The following is a 17936-nucleotide window of genomic DNA, read 5'->3' on the forward strand; positions in this document are numbered from 1 at the left end:
GCAGCCAAAGATTTTTTGTTGGAGTTAGTTTAGTCAGACAAATTAGAAGCTCAGAGCATAAGCAGGGAGACGTAGTTTGGCTAACCTGAGTCACAGTAAATTGGGAGCCCTCCTTGACCCAGAGTTTAGATCCTGGTATTGGTTACTTGAATCCCCTTCCTGTGCTTGGCAAGAGCTGATTAGAAGGAGGCTGAGAAGGGACTCACTGAAGTAAAGGTAAATTTTGGCTTTAACGCACAACTGCTGCAGCTAAAAGAGCAAAGAATCCTTGCACAAAGTCCCAAAATTGTATTTTTGGTTTTGCCTCTTTAAAACACCCTCATTAAATAAAAATAAAAATAAAAAAAAACCTAGGACGTTACAGAGGAATACCCAATCTGTTAAAATCTTTGTATAATCTCATAGAAAAACACAGTAGAGACTAAGGAAAAAATCCCCCCTGACTTCACTGGGCTGTTGTTCCATTCCTTGCTACCTCCACAAGTCTGACGTGCACCAGTTCTTTGTGCCACTTAATGATCTATCTCTGAACACCTGGGAACACCCAAAGGAACAGTAAAGTTCAGTTTTCAGAGAGAGGGCTAATGGTACTGGGGTGAGGTTAGGAGACCCCAGAACCCACTCTCCACCCACACCCAACCCAGAACATGACTCCATCCCTCCCGTTTCCCTCCAAGGCCCACACCTCCAGGCAGGTCTCACCTTCATCACCCTCCTTCCTACCCCCACAAGCTTTCAGCTCAGCAGCATCTCTTCTCTTACCTTCAACCCAAGGCAGCTGCTTGTCCTCTCAAAGAGTCATCAAATGCGATGCTAATTCTCAGACATCACCCACTGCTGCGGGCACAATGTTTTTAAAATAGGATACAGTATTTGAAGGAAATACCACACAGGCTCACTGTGTGTTGCAACATGATTTAAGTCACTGTCTTCAGCATTGCTCTACTCATCCATTTGGCTGCCAGGACGGAAAATGCCAAAGCTCTAAAGACTATTGTTTATGACAATGGGAGTGGGAAAGTTTGCAGTCATAATAACACACAAAACTCAGAAGAAAATTGAAGATATCATTCCAAAACCCCCTTACACAGAAAAGATTTGACTGTCCCTTTATGCAGCTGACAAAGGAGCTGTCTCCCTCCTTCCCTACTACCTCATAAAAAAAAAAATAAAACTCTCAAAATATCATAAAGACTGAAGGGAGCAGGAAAAATAATTTTATGGATTTTTTTCTACATGCATTACACAGAGCAATTTTTAGCCTAGAAAGAGGTATTGCAGTTTACCTAAATTGACTCTTGAGGGTATTGTACTTAGAATGAATGTTTAATAGATGTTAGTTCAGTTGAAATAGTAAATAGCTCATGGAAGAGAAATAGCTCTAAATCTCTCCATAAACAGTGACTTTTCCTCAAGGGCCTCTGCATGGGCTAAAAGAATATCTGCACTACTGATATATCACAAGCAACTATCTCTGCCTGTCAATTTATTTGAATAGAAATTAATCAAAAGTTTGAGATCAAGCTTTCTGCTCTCTTTGTCCTATATGCACAAAATACTGAAAAATGCCTTTTTAGCATTTTGTGTCAGCATGTGTGCTGGGCTGGAAGACCAGACATTCCTCTTCTGGTGCCTCACTGCCACAGGTCTCTTGTATGCTTACAAACAAATCCCATGACCCTGCTGCCCCTCAGTTCCCACTCAGCAGAGCTGGAGCAGCATTACCTCCCTTCTTTACACAGATTTGAAAAGGCACAGCAGCAATGCTTCTGAGTCATTCACCACAGCACAGAGGAGCCACACTTATGCAATGGTTGTAGGAATTCAGGGGCTGGTTCAAAGTGTGACTTCAAAGGCAGCTTTTCTTTTTAATCTTCCCTTCCTTTTCTTCCTGTTTCAACCTTTCATACTGGCTCTTCCTTCCCAGGGGGTTAAAACCAGCTCCCAAATACACACCTCAGGTAAGCAAGACCATGTCAGGGAGATCTGCCACCTGGCATTGCTGCCCAGATGTACCTCATACCTGAGCCTTGCTTTCCCAGAATACCCTCCAGGAGCAAGAGCAAAAGAAGCTGGGAGCCACCACTTCCCTTGGCAGCTGGCAATACCCTGTACAATAGCAAGAGGTTCCCAAACAAGTTGAATAGGATGGGGTAAGAGCTACCAAAAATGTTTATTCAGATAAACAACCCAACAGCCCAGAGCTTCAGTCCCTCCGATACACCAAGTTATTCATCATTTCCACTCACTTTGCTAAATCCCTTCAACAAAAAATTGAGTAAAAATTCTGTTCCAAACACCAGTGCTATTAATGCATTTAACTGATGCTGCCTCAGTCAGTGTGTCCCTGCCAGTGATGCAGTCCAGCAGCACATGAAACCAGGCTGAAGCAGAGGCACTGCACCTCCTCTCCCTGCTGCAGACAGCTGAGCAGGGAATCCAGGCAGTTCTCTTGTCCTCTGGCCCAGCTCCAAGTACAAACATTTTACAGAAAAAGAAAGTTTCATTTACCCAGAAATTCCTCTAACCACTAGCCCATGCACTTAAGGACCAGCAATCCTTGCTGTTGACTTTTAAGGCCACCTATGTGTTCTGCAGTCATGAAAGATACTTCAGAAAATAAATTTTTTTCTTTAGGAAAAGAATATTTAATTTGAACCTCCCAAATCTTAAAAAAAAAAAAAATTAATTGTTCTTTGAAAATAACAAGTTAGATGAAGATTTCTATACAATATAAAATTTGTACATTGTAAAAGCAAGCATTTATGGTTACTTGGTTCAATGGCCAATTAAAAATCAAACACTTTATTCACTTGACTCTGCAAGAAAAGACAAATGTTTCCTGACAAATGAAAGCCAGAAAGCACATCTGCTTCAATCCAGGTCAATGGTTTAGGAGTATAAATCAGGCTTCTCATATCTCTTAGTCCCTGAACATCTGGGCTGGGTTTGGGGTAGCAATGTTCCTCCCACTGTAAGCAAAGAGCAGGTTTGTTGGCAAGCCCCTCTCCATCATATTTGAAAAGTCATGGCAGTCAGGTAAAGCTCCTGGTGACTGGAAAAAGGGAAATGACTCCTGCTTTTAAAAAGGGAAGAACACTACCAGTGAACCTACCTCACCTACCTCTGTGCCTGGGAAGATCATGGAGCAGATCCCCTTGAAAAAATACAAGACAAAAAGAGGTGATCCAAGAGAGCCAGCACACCTTTACTGAGATCAAATCATGCCTGACCAATCTTATGGCCTTCATGATGAAGTGATGGCAACAGTCCACAAGGGAAGGCATCATTGCAATATACCTGGACTTCTCTAAAGCCTTTGACACAGTCCTAAATGACGTCCTTATCTCCAAACTGAAGAAACATGGGTTTGAAGTATGGACTATTTTTTGGATGAAGAAGTGGCTGGACTGATGCAGCCAGAGTTGTGGTCAGTGGCTCCATGGCCAAGTGGAGACTGATGGCAAGGGCTGCTCCTCAGGGCTCTGTCTTGGGATCTCAGCCCTATCACAGCTTTATCAATGACATAAAAAGCAAGACTGAGGGCACCCTCAGCAAGTTAGGAGATGACACCAAGAGGAGCAGTGCAGTTGATGCAGAGAAAGAAAAAGATTGGGATGCCATCCAGAAGGACCTGGACAAGCCTGAGAAGTGGGCCCATGAGAAGAACCTCATGAAGAAGTTCAACAAACCAAGCTGTTCAGCCTGGAGAAAAGAAAGCTCCAGGGAGACCTAATTGTGGCCTTTCAGTATAGCAAGTTTTTACATGGGCAGAGAGTGGCAGGACAAGGGGGACGGGTATTTAACCTAAATCTTCACTCTCTCAGATACTAGGAAGAAATTCTCTGCTGTGAGGGTGGTGAGGCACTGGAACAGGTTATCCAGAGAAGCTGTGGATGCCCCATCACTGGAGTGTTCAAGGCCAGGCTGGATGGGGACCTCAGCAATCTGACCTACTAGATGATGTTCCTGGCCATGGAGAGGTTGGAACTAGGCTATATCTCAGATCCCTTACAACACAAACTGTTTTATGATTCTATGATAAGTTTAAAATTAGAAAAAAATAAGCGTTATTACACAAATATGAAAAAATTATAAGCAAGTTTGGGGGTTTTTTAAAGCTTTTTTAACTTAACAATATGGTTAAAGAGAACCATTAACTCCTTAAAGTCTGTTTTAGAAAAGCCTAACAGTAAGAGCTGAGTAGAACCAAGAGCTAGATATTTATTGAGTACTAAAAGCCTGTCCTCTATCTCTGAATAAAACACAAAAACACTCAGTTGAAAATCTTTATCCATCATTTGTTTAAATAGAACACAAAAAAAATCTGAAAATTTTCAGATGTTTACATTTGATTTTGAGACACTGATTACAACTTGTTTTATCATTTTCACCACTAACAAGAAAACAAGATAACAAAACAATGTAAGATATTAAACTGTGTCACTGTAGTTTGTTAGGTTTGCTTTTTTTTTCATATTCTACCTAACTCGGTGTTGTTTTGTGCTTTGTGAGCATTTTTTATGATGCAAAAAACCCAGTAAAGTCACAAAACTGGGCTCTGCAAAGGCTGTAATTCTGTAATAACAAACAGGAAAAAACATACTGGAAAATAGTGTTTCCCATCCCACTTTCCATTTTCAAAGCATCCCAGATGCATGAAATCCTTAAACCCCACATCCTACAAGAAATAATTAATGAAGAAAACCCTCTCAGCATTTTTTGCCTAATGTTTCTTCTTCATGAGCTGTCATGAAAACATGGAGTGGGGCTAATGCTTCAAATTGTTTCCTTGAGATTGTTTGGTTTGATTTTTAAGCATCTTTTCTTCTTACTTGCAATAGGGAAATGTTCTGATCGTCTCCTTTCTGAAAAGTCACCAAATCAGTGCTCTGAGACCCCACAGCCTTCCTTTGTATTGCCTTATAATGTGGGTGGTGACTAGTGCAGCACAGAGAGAGGGCCAAGTGACAGCTGGAGAAACCTTTGCTGCTAAATCATGCTGATGCTCAAAGCTTATTTAATCTTCTCTGCCTAAAGTCTGAGTGCATCTCTGAAAACATACATGGATGCTTGCAAGCACAAATATGATTTAGCAAAGTATTTAAAACAGGCATGGCCAGCCTTCCTTGTCACCAGAGCCTCACACAGCTCCAAGCATTGACCCACACCCCTTAAAGAGAAACAGAGATCATCCAGCAGGAAAGGGATGACATGAGCTCTCATGGATCACACCCTGGTAACACAAGTGATTTCACCATGGGAGCGGTAACAAGGGGCCCTTTCAGGTGTTCATCATCTATGTAAGCCCAACTGTACAGGCAAGTAGGGATTAACAGACAATTCCAGCAGGACTTCCTGCAAAGTGCTCACCAGCTCCACCCATCTCTACCCTTATCAACCAAAAAAGTTATCAACAACTTCCAGTTCCTCTGCTCCAAAGTTTCTGCTGTTCACGCACTGTTTGTTCTGCAGAGGAATCCTGGCGAGCCACTCTCCGTGGTGGGTGACAAACAAAGCAAACCAAACCTGACTGCCTCACTCTTCACAAGGCTCACAAGACATCTTACACTGACAGCTAATGCATTGCCTTTTCCACAGAGGTCATCTTCTGTGTTTTCCCCCTAACAAGTGGCTAATAAGAGCATTTAACACCCATCACTGGCTCATTCATAAGCTTTTAGCTGCATACTAATTTTTCCTTCACTTCAACACAAGTGACACGACCTTCTACCTTATTTTGCACCTGCAAGTCCATTAGGTGTTCTCCATCTGCTTACAGCATTCATATTCAATTTAAAACAAATAAACAACAAAAAAACCCAACACAAAATTCAGACTACAAAAATTCCTCACTAACAGAGCCAGGGATAAATCACATGAGAGCCACTTTAGAGAAACTGAATTTGTGGTCTAATGTATATACCTTCACAAAGCCAAGGAAACCACAATCAATAACAGGTTATGTTCAACTGGAGTTTCTTGGCAACAGCTGCATGAAAAACATGAGGGCTTCTCTCTCCTTTGTTTTCCCATATCTTTCTGTAACCACTGGCCACTGCCACTTCTACAGAACTTGTGCTCTGCTGGAAACCTACACACTGGTCATCTGTGAAAATTTCTGGAGTGCAGCTCATATTTTGTCAGTGAATTTAAGGAGATCAGTTACACTGCTAGTCACTTGCTGCATCCATCTTCCCTAATTGTCTTGAACTGCAGGAGAAATGGACCATTTCAAATTGATCAAATCCTCAACATTCTCTCTCTGCTATTTCATTCAACCCCAGCTTAGCCTCCAGCCACAGTTAAAAACAGCACTCTTTGAAAAAATTCACATCAGACAATGGATGGTCACAGATAAATGGATGCAATAGCATGAAAGAATCACTCACCTGCTAATTGGGTGGTTAAACATAACTATTCCATAATAAAACACCCCCAAGTCATAAGTGCAAGTAAGGAAATTAACTCTGGGTACTCACTTTAGAGAATGATTACAGACTAACTACTAACAGTGAAAGGAATTATAGGAAGGAAGGTAGTAAAATTCAAGTCATGCAAAACTCTGCTTTATGCACATTACCATCCTAAATTCCTACAGAATATCTTTATTTGGCTTCACTTGTAAAAGTCATGCTTCATCTTAAACTTACACAGTACAAACCAAGTTTGAGCCTTCTTAATGCCATGTAGATAGTGTTTATGAAAGAAAACTGTCAGGAACAGATTTATTCCAGTAAAAGAAGGACTAGCATAGTTTAATAGGACAGGAAAACAAATCAATGCATTAACATCATGAGTATCAAGGCGCAGAAAATAAAGATTTGTTTAAGGCAGGAAACAAACATCTTCACAGTGAAACTAGTTTTTGTGAGCACCATTTAAACATTGGTTCAAAGCAAATCCATATCCATTGCAGATTAGAATAGCTAATTTTTAAATCTCCTCCAGTCAGCCCTTCTGAGAGTCACTGCTTGCCTTCAAGTACATTTCTTTGAGCAGTTGACTCCAAAAAGTTTAAAGAATGCTTCTTCAAAAGGGGTTTTAGAGAACTTCAAAACAAAATGTATCTGATATTCTGACTATTTTTAAACAAACCAATCAAGCCCATTTACTTAGCTGACAAAATCAACCCCTAATTTGAGAAACACCTGGAAAGAACAATGCTGTAAGAAATTTCTAGTGGATACAAGAATCCCTGCAAATTTTTGTTTTGCTACAGCAGGAAGTAAAGATCATGGATGGGGAAAAGTCATTCTTCAGCATCACATCCTAATGAAAAAGAGAATTTTAGCATACATACAGTCTTGTCATCCAATTGAAAAACAAGACTAGCAGAAATCATCCTGTAAAAACTTCTTCAATTTAACTGCTCTCAAATTGAACACTTCACAAAAAAAAGCAACCAAGCTGCAACCAAAATAAAGCAACAAATCACACAACCACCACCACCACATACAACCACCACTCCAGTGCATAAAATAATCCTTAACAAAGCAGAAAGTAGAGGATGGCTGATGTGCCAGTCCCTTTGATAACACCTGATGAATGCTTATGCCCCCATGTCTGAAGCTTTAAGTGGCATTTCTTTGAGGAAGCTACCACAGCGTCTGTCCCTCTTCATAAAGAGCTGTGGGAAGTCACTCACATCACACTTTACACACCTCCAGCACCAAGAGGGGTGGGTGACACTTCTCCAAGGTGTCAAACTAGCACTTGACTAGCAAGCCACAGAAGACACTTCAAGCAGTCAAATATCTAAATTGCAACAGCAAATAGATCAAAAAAGCATTAATAAATAGCCAGTTTACAAAATAGGACCATTACCTGCTGCACACTGTCAGAACTCTTAGTTCAAGGAAAAAATCAAGATCAAAACAAACCCCATTATTTTCAGTTGGTTAACTTGTGTGATTTTCTGTCAGAAACATGTTGGCTTCCTTCATGTCCTGCATAGATATTAACAATTTAAGAAAGCCACACCTCTGGTGTAGAAAGGATCAAACAAATCTGAAAGCCTACTTCTGGAAGATTTCATAAAATCATAAAGGATGAGGCTGAAATGTCATTTGTCCCCAAAACTGAATTAACTGTATCTGAAAACTTCACAGTAGACACTCTCTGCTCTTCAAACCTTCAAGCAAATTAAATCTCAATTATTTCAGATTTTTTTTCTGCTGCACTACTGTTCCAATGAGAAAGTTTTTCCTGATGTTTGACCTGATTTTCCACTGCAGATAACAGAAGTTCCAAGTCTGAAAACTTACAAATACAAAAAGCATTTACCTGGTTCTCTATTCCTTTCCTGACATTCAAGACAGGAATAATTCTAGCACCAGTGAATGGAATATAAGTTTTGCTTTGCATTTTAGGAAAGTGAGAACTTTACCAGCTGTTTTTCATTAAAACACACTTGTAATGTTTGATCCTTCTATCCCTTGGGAAATACTAAAAGTATCATCTTGTCTCTTCATAAAACTTGTTGTTATTTTTAACTTCTTCTAATTTTACTTACTGCACCACCCTTTCCTGCATGTAACATAGCAGGAACATATCCTGACTCTCACCCTCAGTCCGTCGCTCCTTTACAACTTGTGTCAACATCTTGAGCTTCACCTTCCTCTATTTCCTCTTTTTAATAGTTTTTGTGCCTTTTGTTTTAGAATTATAGAATAACTTATGTTGAAAAAGACCTTTAAGATCACTGAGTCCAACAGTTAAGCTAACACTACCAAGTCCACCACTAAACCATGTCCTTAAGTGACACATTTATGAATCTCTTAAATGCTTCCAGGAGTGGTGGCACCACCAGTTCCCTGGGCAGCCTGTTCCAGAGCTTGACAACCTTTTCAGTGAAGAAACTTTTCCCAATATTTAACATAAACCTTTTCTGGCACAAAAATAAGAGTTTTCCTGACCATAGGCAATCCACATCAGCACCACTTGTCTCTGTCTAGGACCAGGCAAAGAGCCAATTACAAACCCCATTAGTGCCAGAAACACATACAAAAATCACACTGACAGGTAAAAGTCCAGCACAGAGAAGGCTTAAGTTACAAGGCTTCTCCAGCCAACATCCAGTTATTTTGAAAGTAGTTCAAATAACCTTGCAGCTACTATTCACTGTGTGTCCTCCTAAGGGAATTGGCACAGCACAGCTCATACTGATTTCACACCTCAGCTCTGTGTGAATCCTCCTCCTAGGGGTTCAGCTATCTGTGACTCAAGGCCTAGTTTTGACACAGCAGAACTGCATAACCTTGAATGAAACTTCTAAGGAAACTGCCAGCTTGCAAGAAAGCTGTGCAGCAATACTCAGACTAGAGCCATGAGAGGCAGCAATGGTAAACCTGCAGCTAGACATAAGATCCTTGGAAGATCCTAGGCTGTTCACAGTTCAAGGACTCAGAAAACCCAAAAACCAAACAAAACAAAAAAACTAAACAACAACAAAAAAAAAGCCACAAACAAACAACCAAAACCAAAAATTACCCACAAAAAGCTGTGAAAAAAGAAAACCCAGCAAAACTGAGGATCAGTCCATCCAAGGCACAGTAGAAGTGAACTTTCCCCAATAGCGATGACTGCCAGGCCAGCAATGGCAACAGGATGAGTGTGGCCACACCTGGAGATGTGGGTTCCTCAGTGGAAGAACAGCATGGACACACTGGAGAGACCAGCAAAGGGCCACAAGGATAATTAAGGGATGGGATCACCTCACATAGGAGGAAGAACTCTTCAGCCTTGAGAACAGAAGGCTCAGGGGGGAAATTACTAACATACACAAATATTTGAAGAGAGGGCACACAGAGGATGTAGCTGGCCTCTTTCCAGTCATGCCCAGTGACTAGACCAGATGTGACAGGCACAACATGAAGCATAGTGAAACACATCCTTCTGAGGATCAGAAAACACTTTTTGCACTGTGAGGGTGGCCAAGCACTGGCACAACTTGCCCAGGGAAGTGGCAGTTTCCCTACCTGGGGAAATTCAGAAACCACCTAGACACAGTTCTGGGTGACTGGCTCTAAGTGGCCATGCTTAAAAAGGGGAATTGGACCAAATGACTTCCAGAGGTGCCTTCCAGCCTTGGCTGTCCTGTGAGGTTGTGAAGCAGGTGCCTTAGAATGGTATGTCAGTGCTTTGCCTGCTTGCTAGTCACCTACCACACTTCTCAGTTGGTAAGTAACAATTTTAAAACTATGTGTATCTTGTTTTCATAGTCTCTTTGTGCACACACTCTTTGTTCACTTTGTCAGCAAAGTGGCCAAGGGAACACCACAGCTAAATGCATTAGCTTCTCCCCACAGGGGTGGCTAACAGGAGCTCCATCCAACAGAATCCGTGCTGCCAACCAAATTCACTGAAAAGTTAAAAAATTCTATGGTTATGAATGCACTGATGAAATCAGAAAGTTCAAACATAATAAGTCCCAATGAACCAGACATTTTAGCTTTGAGTGCAAAAACTGAAATATCATTTCCCTTACTAGTCCATGGAAAACATTTAAGAATTAATCACCTGAAGAGTACTTTTCCAATTAACTTATCCTTGCAATCTATTTTATTTAATGCTGCAGTTTTTATTGCAAACTGTTTTGAGTTGATGGGGAAGCATTGCATCAGCTTATTCAGGTATCTCTTCCTTGAGTCCACAGTTAAACATAATTTATAAATAGGACTATTAAAATTCAACTCACACAAAAAATATTTTCTTGTATAATCAGTCACTTTCATATCATTATTTGCACCTAGAATAATTACAGAAGTGAGACAATGTTTAATTCAATACTAAGGGATAATCTCATAAAAATATTTACATATTTTCATGCCTTTTTATGTATACCTTATTTTAAATCAGCCATTTATCACAATTCTGTGTTCAGCAATGAAGTTTTAGTCTCCTGTATTTAATTATAAGCTGCTTCTGACATTTCAAACTGCAGTTACAACCCGCATATAATGAACATTTATTCTGCCTCATCTCCCAGTCCTTGATAGAGACACAGAGTATCTCATCTTGTGAAGAAAAAGTGACTTTCTAACAGAGTTCACCAGTTTCTTCATTTCTGACTACTCTGCAGTTCTAACCTAATTTTTTTCTTACAGATGACAAGATTTTGATGGATAGGAGAAGGAAGGCATTTTCCTTACAAGTTGCAAATGATCTTTTAAGATATAAAATCCAAACTAACAGAAATATTTATTTGGCATCTCTAGCGAAGTTAGCATGACTGCTTATGTCACCAAGAGAAGCAAAATCAAAACTACAAATAGTCAGGCACCACTTAACTTAGACAAAGGGCCAAATGGACTTTTCCTAAATTCAGAGAAAATTACAGGTGCCTTAAAGGTTTCTGCTTGATCTTTCTTAACTTCACTGTGGTCACCTCCAGCATATACTATCATCCTCACCATAAGGAGCTGACATTGTATTTTGTACATCTCCAAAATCACACACACATACACACACACAAAAAAATTAAATAAAGCTTTAGTATAGCATTTTTTTTAAAGTATTTTCCACACAAGTGAAGCTGGGCCTCAGCCCAGATCTTTAATGCAAGCTTAAAACTGAAAGCTTTCTGTGACTTTAAAAAGAACTTCCCCAAGCAGTTACAAGCTGCCTGCAAGCCCTCACAGAGGACTGGACCCTACTTAAAACATTCTGACAGGCAGGCTACTCCAATTTTCTATTTTCCCTTCCCTCTTCTCCTTCATCTACACACTCATTCCAAATAAATAATTTCATGAATTTTTACAGATTTTCTTTTCTTCCTCCTTTCTTTGATCACTATACAAAGATGAGCTTGCCTGGCCAAATGTCTGGCAAGATCCCCAAGTCATTTTCTCTCTTTTTCAGTGAACTCTAATGATCCCATAAAACTTGCACGATAAATTAAAAGCCAAGTAAAAGCATCTGCTTTTATCAACACATGATGTACCAGGGCACCATTTGCACCAGGAGCATACAAATGATGTGAAACGCTATCAACTCACAAATGCAATGGTAACAGCAGCAGCAATTAGTGTAAAAGCAAATAAGAAACAGCTGTCTACATTACTTAGCACACTGTTAGCTGTAGGTTATTCATCTGTCCACATTTCTGAAGATTTTACTGGCAATGACTTCAAAGTGCCAGTCACAGTCCTCACATAATGGTACAGTTATTACCTTACTGCAGATATGGTACAAGATATTTTTAATTCAACAAGCCAGTTCTGCCTTTTTCACAATACTCAGTTGATTTTGGCAGAGTTCTTCTAGATGGCAACTAACATTAGAAATCCCAGTCCTTCACATTATGCTGAGCCAGAGTGGCAAGCATTACTAAAGACAACAATCTTGCCAGAAGGCTCTGGACAACATAATGCAAAAGGAGAAACTCTCAAGTAAACAGTTTAAAAAGAGTCAGAAATGAATTCTGGGACTGTCCCTGTCAAGCTGCAATCCACATCCAAATTATTGGCTTTTTCCACCTGTGAGAAGGGTGCCTTGCCCTCTCCAGATACACAGTGAATGACTACCTTGCTGCCTGATGATTGACAATCCAAGTAACTTTTAGTGATCAATTCACAGGTGGAACTTACACAAGGCAGTAGGTTAGAAAATCATGGATTAATTGCCCTAGCAGCTCCTCAGCTCAGTCTTTTACACAAACTTTTCTTACTTAGGGCTCACCTGCTTTCCATTTGTCCCCTGCTCAACTAAAGGGAATCTTACTCGGTACTACTCCTGCTCTCTGTAACAGCCACTGATCTCAGGCTTTGCTGACCCACTTTGCAGTCACTAGCAAATAACAGTGTGGGTATTCCCCCTGTGTCAATCACACAATATTGACAAGAAACGAGAAATCAGTCACACAGCCAGGAATTGCTGCTTTAGCCATAAAAGGTTGGTCTAGGCAAGAACCCTCTTAGTGCCCCATCCCATTCTTGCTCTGCTTTCAGTCAGGCTATCAAAGAAGGTGGCAGTGGAAGCAATAGGGCGGGGGGAGTGCAGCGAGCTAAGTTAGGAGAGGAATCTCCTGCTCAGACGAGCTCCTATACATAACGAGGCTCACAATGAAAGGAAGGGCTTTGATGGTCGCAGGACACCACAGTATGACCCAGGTAAAGCAGGCGATCGCTGAGAACGGGAGGGAGCGCAGGATGTGCCGCAACAGGGGAGAGGAACAAGTGGTTTGGGATGCGCATCCCGCGGGTAGGATGCCCCTCACCGGGGGAGAGGCTCTGGTGTCTCGGGATGCGCGTCCCGCCCCGCACACCCTCCGGCATCCCGGGTATCTCGGGATGCGCCGGGATCCCCGCGAGCTCCGCCGGTCCTCGGGCGCCCCCCGGCGGCTCCGCCCCGCCCGCCGAGACGGGAGCGCCGGGAGCGCCCAGCCCCGCTCCCGGACCCCCGGCCCCGCTCCCGGACCGTCACCGGGAGCGTCACCGCCGCCCGCGGAGGTCGCGGATGGATTAATGGGACCAAGACCGGGTCGGTACCGGGATTTCCACACTTAGCGCTGGTGCCGCGTATGGAATCAGTTAACAGGGACTGACACAGAAACGTCATTATTGGGCAAATCCCACCGTTTCTGCAGGCTGCAGGTGGAGCTGCCAAGGCAGCTTGCTTAGACACACCCTTCGCATAATCGTTTTCTTAAGGAAATCAATGGGAATTGGGTTTTTACTGCATCAGCTTTTACTCAGCGTTTGAGCATCAGAGAGAAAGAAAAAGTACCGGTAAAATTTCCCAGTAAAGCGAAATATTTCCCTTCCTGTCTGTGGAAGGTACAGCCCCAGTCCTGGTTAATTTTTGCTGTCCGGATGGTATCCAAGCACCTGCCCTGAAATTCACTCCAAGCGCTGCACTCAGCCACACCAGACACTAGAGGTTAAGTATTTCTGCACCCTCACAGCTGTGATTCAGCAAAGCATTCCAGCTTATTCACCAAAACACTTGGGCATGTGCTAGTTTTTAAGCGTGCATGTAGCTCCCCTTATCTCTGTGTAGCTTTTTTCTGGGCCACAAATGCCACTTTCAGACCTACCTTTCTCTGAGAATCCAGGCTGTTTGAGGACTGCACACCACTTGGAAGAAGAATGTGTCCTGAGTCAAAGCTAGATGGCAACTTCACAGCTGTGTAGCATTTGCAGCATAAAAGGGCAAGCAGGAGCAAATTAACACAACTCCATTTGCTCAAAGACAGTAACTACAGTTGGCTGATTAATGGGAAACAACATGAGTGTCTTTAGTAGCTCAAATGTGAATGTAAACTGAATAAAAACCTCCCTCTACCAACATAGGCAACTGCACCAGCAAAGGACACTTCGGTTCTAAGGGCAGACAAAAGCAGAACTCCTCAGACCAGTTACTTTGCAGGTTTTGCTGTCAGGCATCTTGCAAAAAGACTAAAAATACTTAGACACCCTAAAGTTTTACACTGCAGTTTTTAGGAGCAAAAATGGACTTACACTTTTGAGTCACAAATGCTTAAACCCCAAGTTACCATTTCACATCAGCCTTGGCATAGCTCTTTGTAGGCATGTATCCTTCATTCTCCAGTCAGAACTTCCTGCTTACCTAAAGTCACTTTTCCAGTGAGATTCCCTACAGCAGATGATATTAAATCTTAGCTTGGATATTTATGTGAAGAGCTGCTGACTAATGGTGGCACAGGAACCATAATGCTGACCACTGGCTATCTCACATTCAAATTTCACATTCTAACCATCCATTAAAAGTGTTATTTTTGCATGGAGTCTAATAGAGGATTTTAAAGCATCAAAATAATAAACCAGGAAAAGGGAAGCTATGACAGCATGATAAACCACCAGTGTCTATCAAATACCATGTGCATGTGTAGAGATAGAATGGAAAGTAATAGAAAAACACTTCAGACTTTGAATGTTGTCAGCCAACCATTGAATGCAATACCTAGAAAGAGCTGCTCAAACAATCTATAGCAAACAAGGCAGACAAGCCAGATCGAACTGCCAGTCTAGACCTTTTCCAATCTGGCCTCAATGTTTTGCTCCTTCAAACTCAGCAAGGCACTTAATCTCTTCATATCCACGACACTTTTTAGCCCACCTCATGAAGGCAAATCAACAATTGTGATATATAAGTGTTAGCTGCCATAGAAAAGTCTCCTTTAAACCAGCACTGAACATGGAACACCACAATGTGCATCCCATTAGATTCTCTGTGTAGGGAGAGCTCCAGGCTTTGGCACACTGCTAAGAGGATGGTTTTTCTGTTCAAGGTTCAAAGATCCAATCTCTTGAGCTGAATTAGTTCACCACAATTCACCTTAGTTCAGTGCTTCAAACTGGGGTACCTTTAAGCACCCTGGTTTAGAAAAATCCCTGCCCAAAGAGTAGGAGATGGACAGTTAAGCATGATAGCTCAGCTGCATGCTGGCTACTGAGCTCCACAAACTCATAATGCTCTTCACATGCATACTAAGGATCTCCTTTTGAATGTTATTAACAGCTTTCCTGAATACTTTTAACTTCAGTGTTACACAATTTGTTTTCCACTGCCCTAGCTCTGGAAAGCTGCTCATCTCACCCCTGAGTTTTTTCCATAGACTTATCCTTAAAGATATTGGGTATCCAACCTCCAATGAGGTTAGCAATAACATGTATCTGCAGACACTGAATTTACATGCAAAGGATTCATACTGGATTGTGGTCTCAGTTTGGGAACACCAGTACTGAATACCAAAGTTACACCCTGTTTCAGAAACACTCCCTATTCTTTTAAATGGCAGTGCAATTGTCCCAGACATAGCAAATACACCTGCTCCACTAAAGACTAGTTTAAGGCTATTTGAATCTTTCCAGTAACATGCATTTGCACCCCACAGACCACACAATACCTTTTCCTCATTTGAATAGCTAGATCAATCAGACCTACACCACCGGAAATTTCAAGGAACCAAGAACAAACTTGAGAAGTGCCATCCCAAAGGAGTTTTTCTCATCTGAAAATACTTACAACCCCAAAGAAAAATGTTGGGTTTTGTTTGTTCCACCTTCCCCAAGTCTGGTCCAATGTTGCTGCTACTTGAAGGGCAAGAAAGTTTCCATTTTATTCTACCTACTCTCCTGCCTTAAAAAAAAAAAAAAAAAAAAAAACCAACAAAAAGGCAATTTGACATAAACTCTTGCAGTTGCAGCAAAAAGAAAAGTTCCACAACCAAGTGACTGGATTCTGTAAACTGCTTACTGTCAGGTATTTCGGTAGCATAGAAAAAACAGAACAGCAGTAACTGAATAGTCAGCTCACATGTGTGGAAATTGAAACCTCCAGGCTATTCTGGGAGCAATGCTCTGTTTTCTGTAACATTTCTGCATAATCACACCAGAAACCATGCTCTTTGCTGGAGAGACTATGATTACATGCATGTCTGTACACCTTTTGGTACAGCTGAGTCCCTGGTTAGTAAATAGAGCATTTGAGGCTCAACTGCAACACAAGCAAAATAAAACACGTTCAGGATGAAAGCAGTTAACCTGGCACTGCCGGCAAAACACATGGAGCATTTCTGAATTGCAATCGTTATCTCTCCAAAGGATGTCACCAGCTTCCCGTTTTACCCAACACATTTACTCTTCTTTAAGGCAGGTAAAAAGAGTCCTCCCCCTACTTTGTACACGTCGAGCAGAGAGGGCTTAAAGCAGAGAAATGAAAAGAATTTGACTTGAAAGTACTTCAGCTGGACCAGTGAAAATGAGATCCAGTTGCAAAGTTACCTAACTGAGCCCGTACTGCACAACTACAGCCAGTTGTGTAACAAACCTCAGGACAATTTTACAGCTCTTAATCAGGCAAAACTCCCCGCTGATTTCCACGAGGGAGCTCTAATCAATCAAAAGCTCTGAGAACTGATTCCGGTTTTCTCTTTTTTAATGAAAAGGTTTATTTTGAGCTATGAGAACATCAGATTATATGAACTCGGCAAACCCATAGCGCTCACTTGAACAGCATAAGGAATTCGTCCTGTGTTTTAATCTATCAATTGTATTTGGTAGTGTACAGGGGAAAAAGTAACAACACCGGAACTGACAAAGATTAATTTCACAAATAACGGACCTGTTCTCCTGACAGGCAAAAGATGGAATAGACAGCGGGAGATCCGCGGCTCTTTAATTAAACACCATCCCCTTTGGGCGAACGGGGAAGACCAGCGTCCCCGCCCGGGTTCCTCCCTGAAGTTGCGCCGCTGCCCGCGGCAGCCGGGAAGAGAATCCCCCCGCGATGAGCCCGCAAGTGACCGGCGGGAGTCCCGCGAGCATCCCGAAACCGCGCAGGGAAGACCCTGCCGGAGCGGCGGCACCGAGGGTCGGAGGGAGGCGGGCGGGATGCGAGGTGACCGCTCCACGTGCGCTACCTCCGCTCCCGCACCGCCGGCCGGGGCGTCAGAGCCCGGCGCGCCCGTCCCGCCGCCGCCGCCGCCGCCGCCCGCTCCCCGAGTCCCCTCGGGTGCGCCGCCCGCCCGCCCCTACCTGCCCGCCGGCGGCAGCAGCGACGAGCCCCCTTCTCCCGCGCCGGGTCCCTGTCAGCGGTCGGCGGGAGAGCAGGAGCGCCGTCCCGCCGGCAGGGCAAGCCCCATGTGAAGAGGAGCGAGGGAGCCCGGCGGCTCCACCGGCGCGGCCGAGGGGAGGGGACGCGGGAGGGCGGGACGCGCCCGGCGCTGCCCCCGCGCGGAGCCGCCCCGGCCCCGGCCGCGCCGGAGGCGCCGAGCCCGGCAGCGCCCCCTGCGGGGAGCGGCGGGCACCGATGGGCGACGGGCACCCTCCGGGGCTCCTCCGCCCCTCTCTGCTCTCCCTGCCCTCCCTGCGGGGAGCGGCGGGCACCGACGGGCGCCGGGCTCCCTCCCGAGCTCCTCCACACCTCTCTGCCCTCCCTGCGGGGAGCCCCGAGCTCTTCTCGAGAGCCCC

The 17936-nt window shown here is 43.1% G+C and overlaps 1 protein-coding gene across 2 annotated transcripts in view; it reads right to left on the reverse strand.

Moving 5' to 3' along the window:
• Positions 1-17640, reverse strand: part of CPNE4 (copine 4) — a 226138-nt gene extending 208498 nt beyond the window's left edge. For both annotated transcript variants that reach the window (XM_018909658.3, XM_030238078.2), the window contains exon 1: positions 17502-17640. The gene's annotated coding sequence lies outside the window, so the exon portion shown is untranslated. The remainder of the gene's footprint in view (positions 1-17501) is intronic.
• Positions 17641-17936: the final 296 nt, after the last annotated feature.

The sequence above is a fragment of the Serinus canaria genome, chromosome 2 (genome assembly GCF_022539315.1).
Source record: "Serinus canaria isolate serCan28SL12 chromosome 2, serCan2020, whole genome shotgun sequence".
NCBI classification, from domain to species: Eukaryota; Metazoa; Chordata; class Aves; order Passeriformes; family Fringillidae; genus Serinus; species Serinus canaria.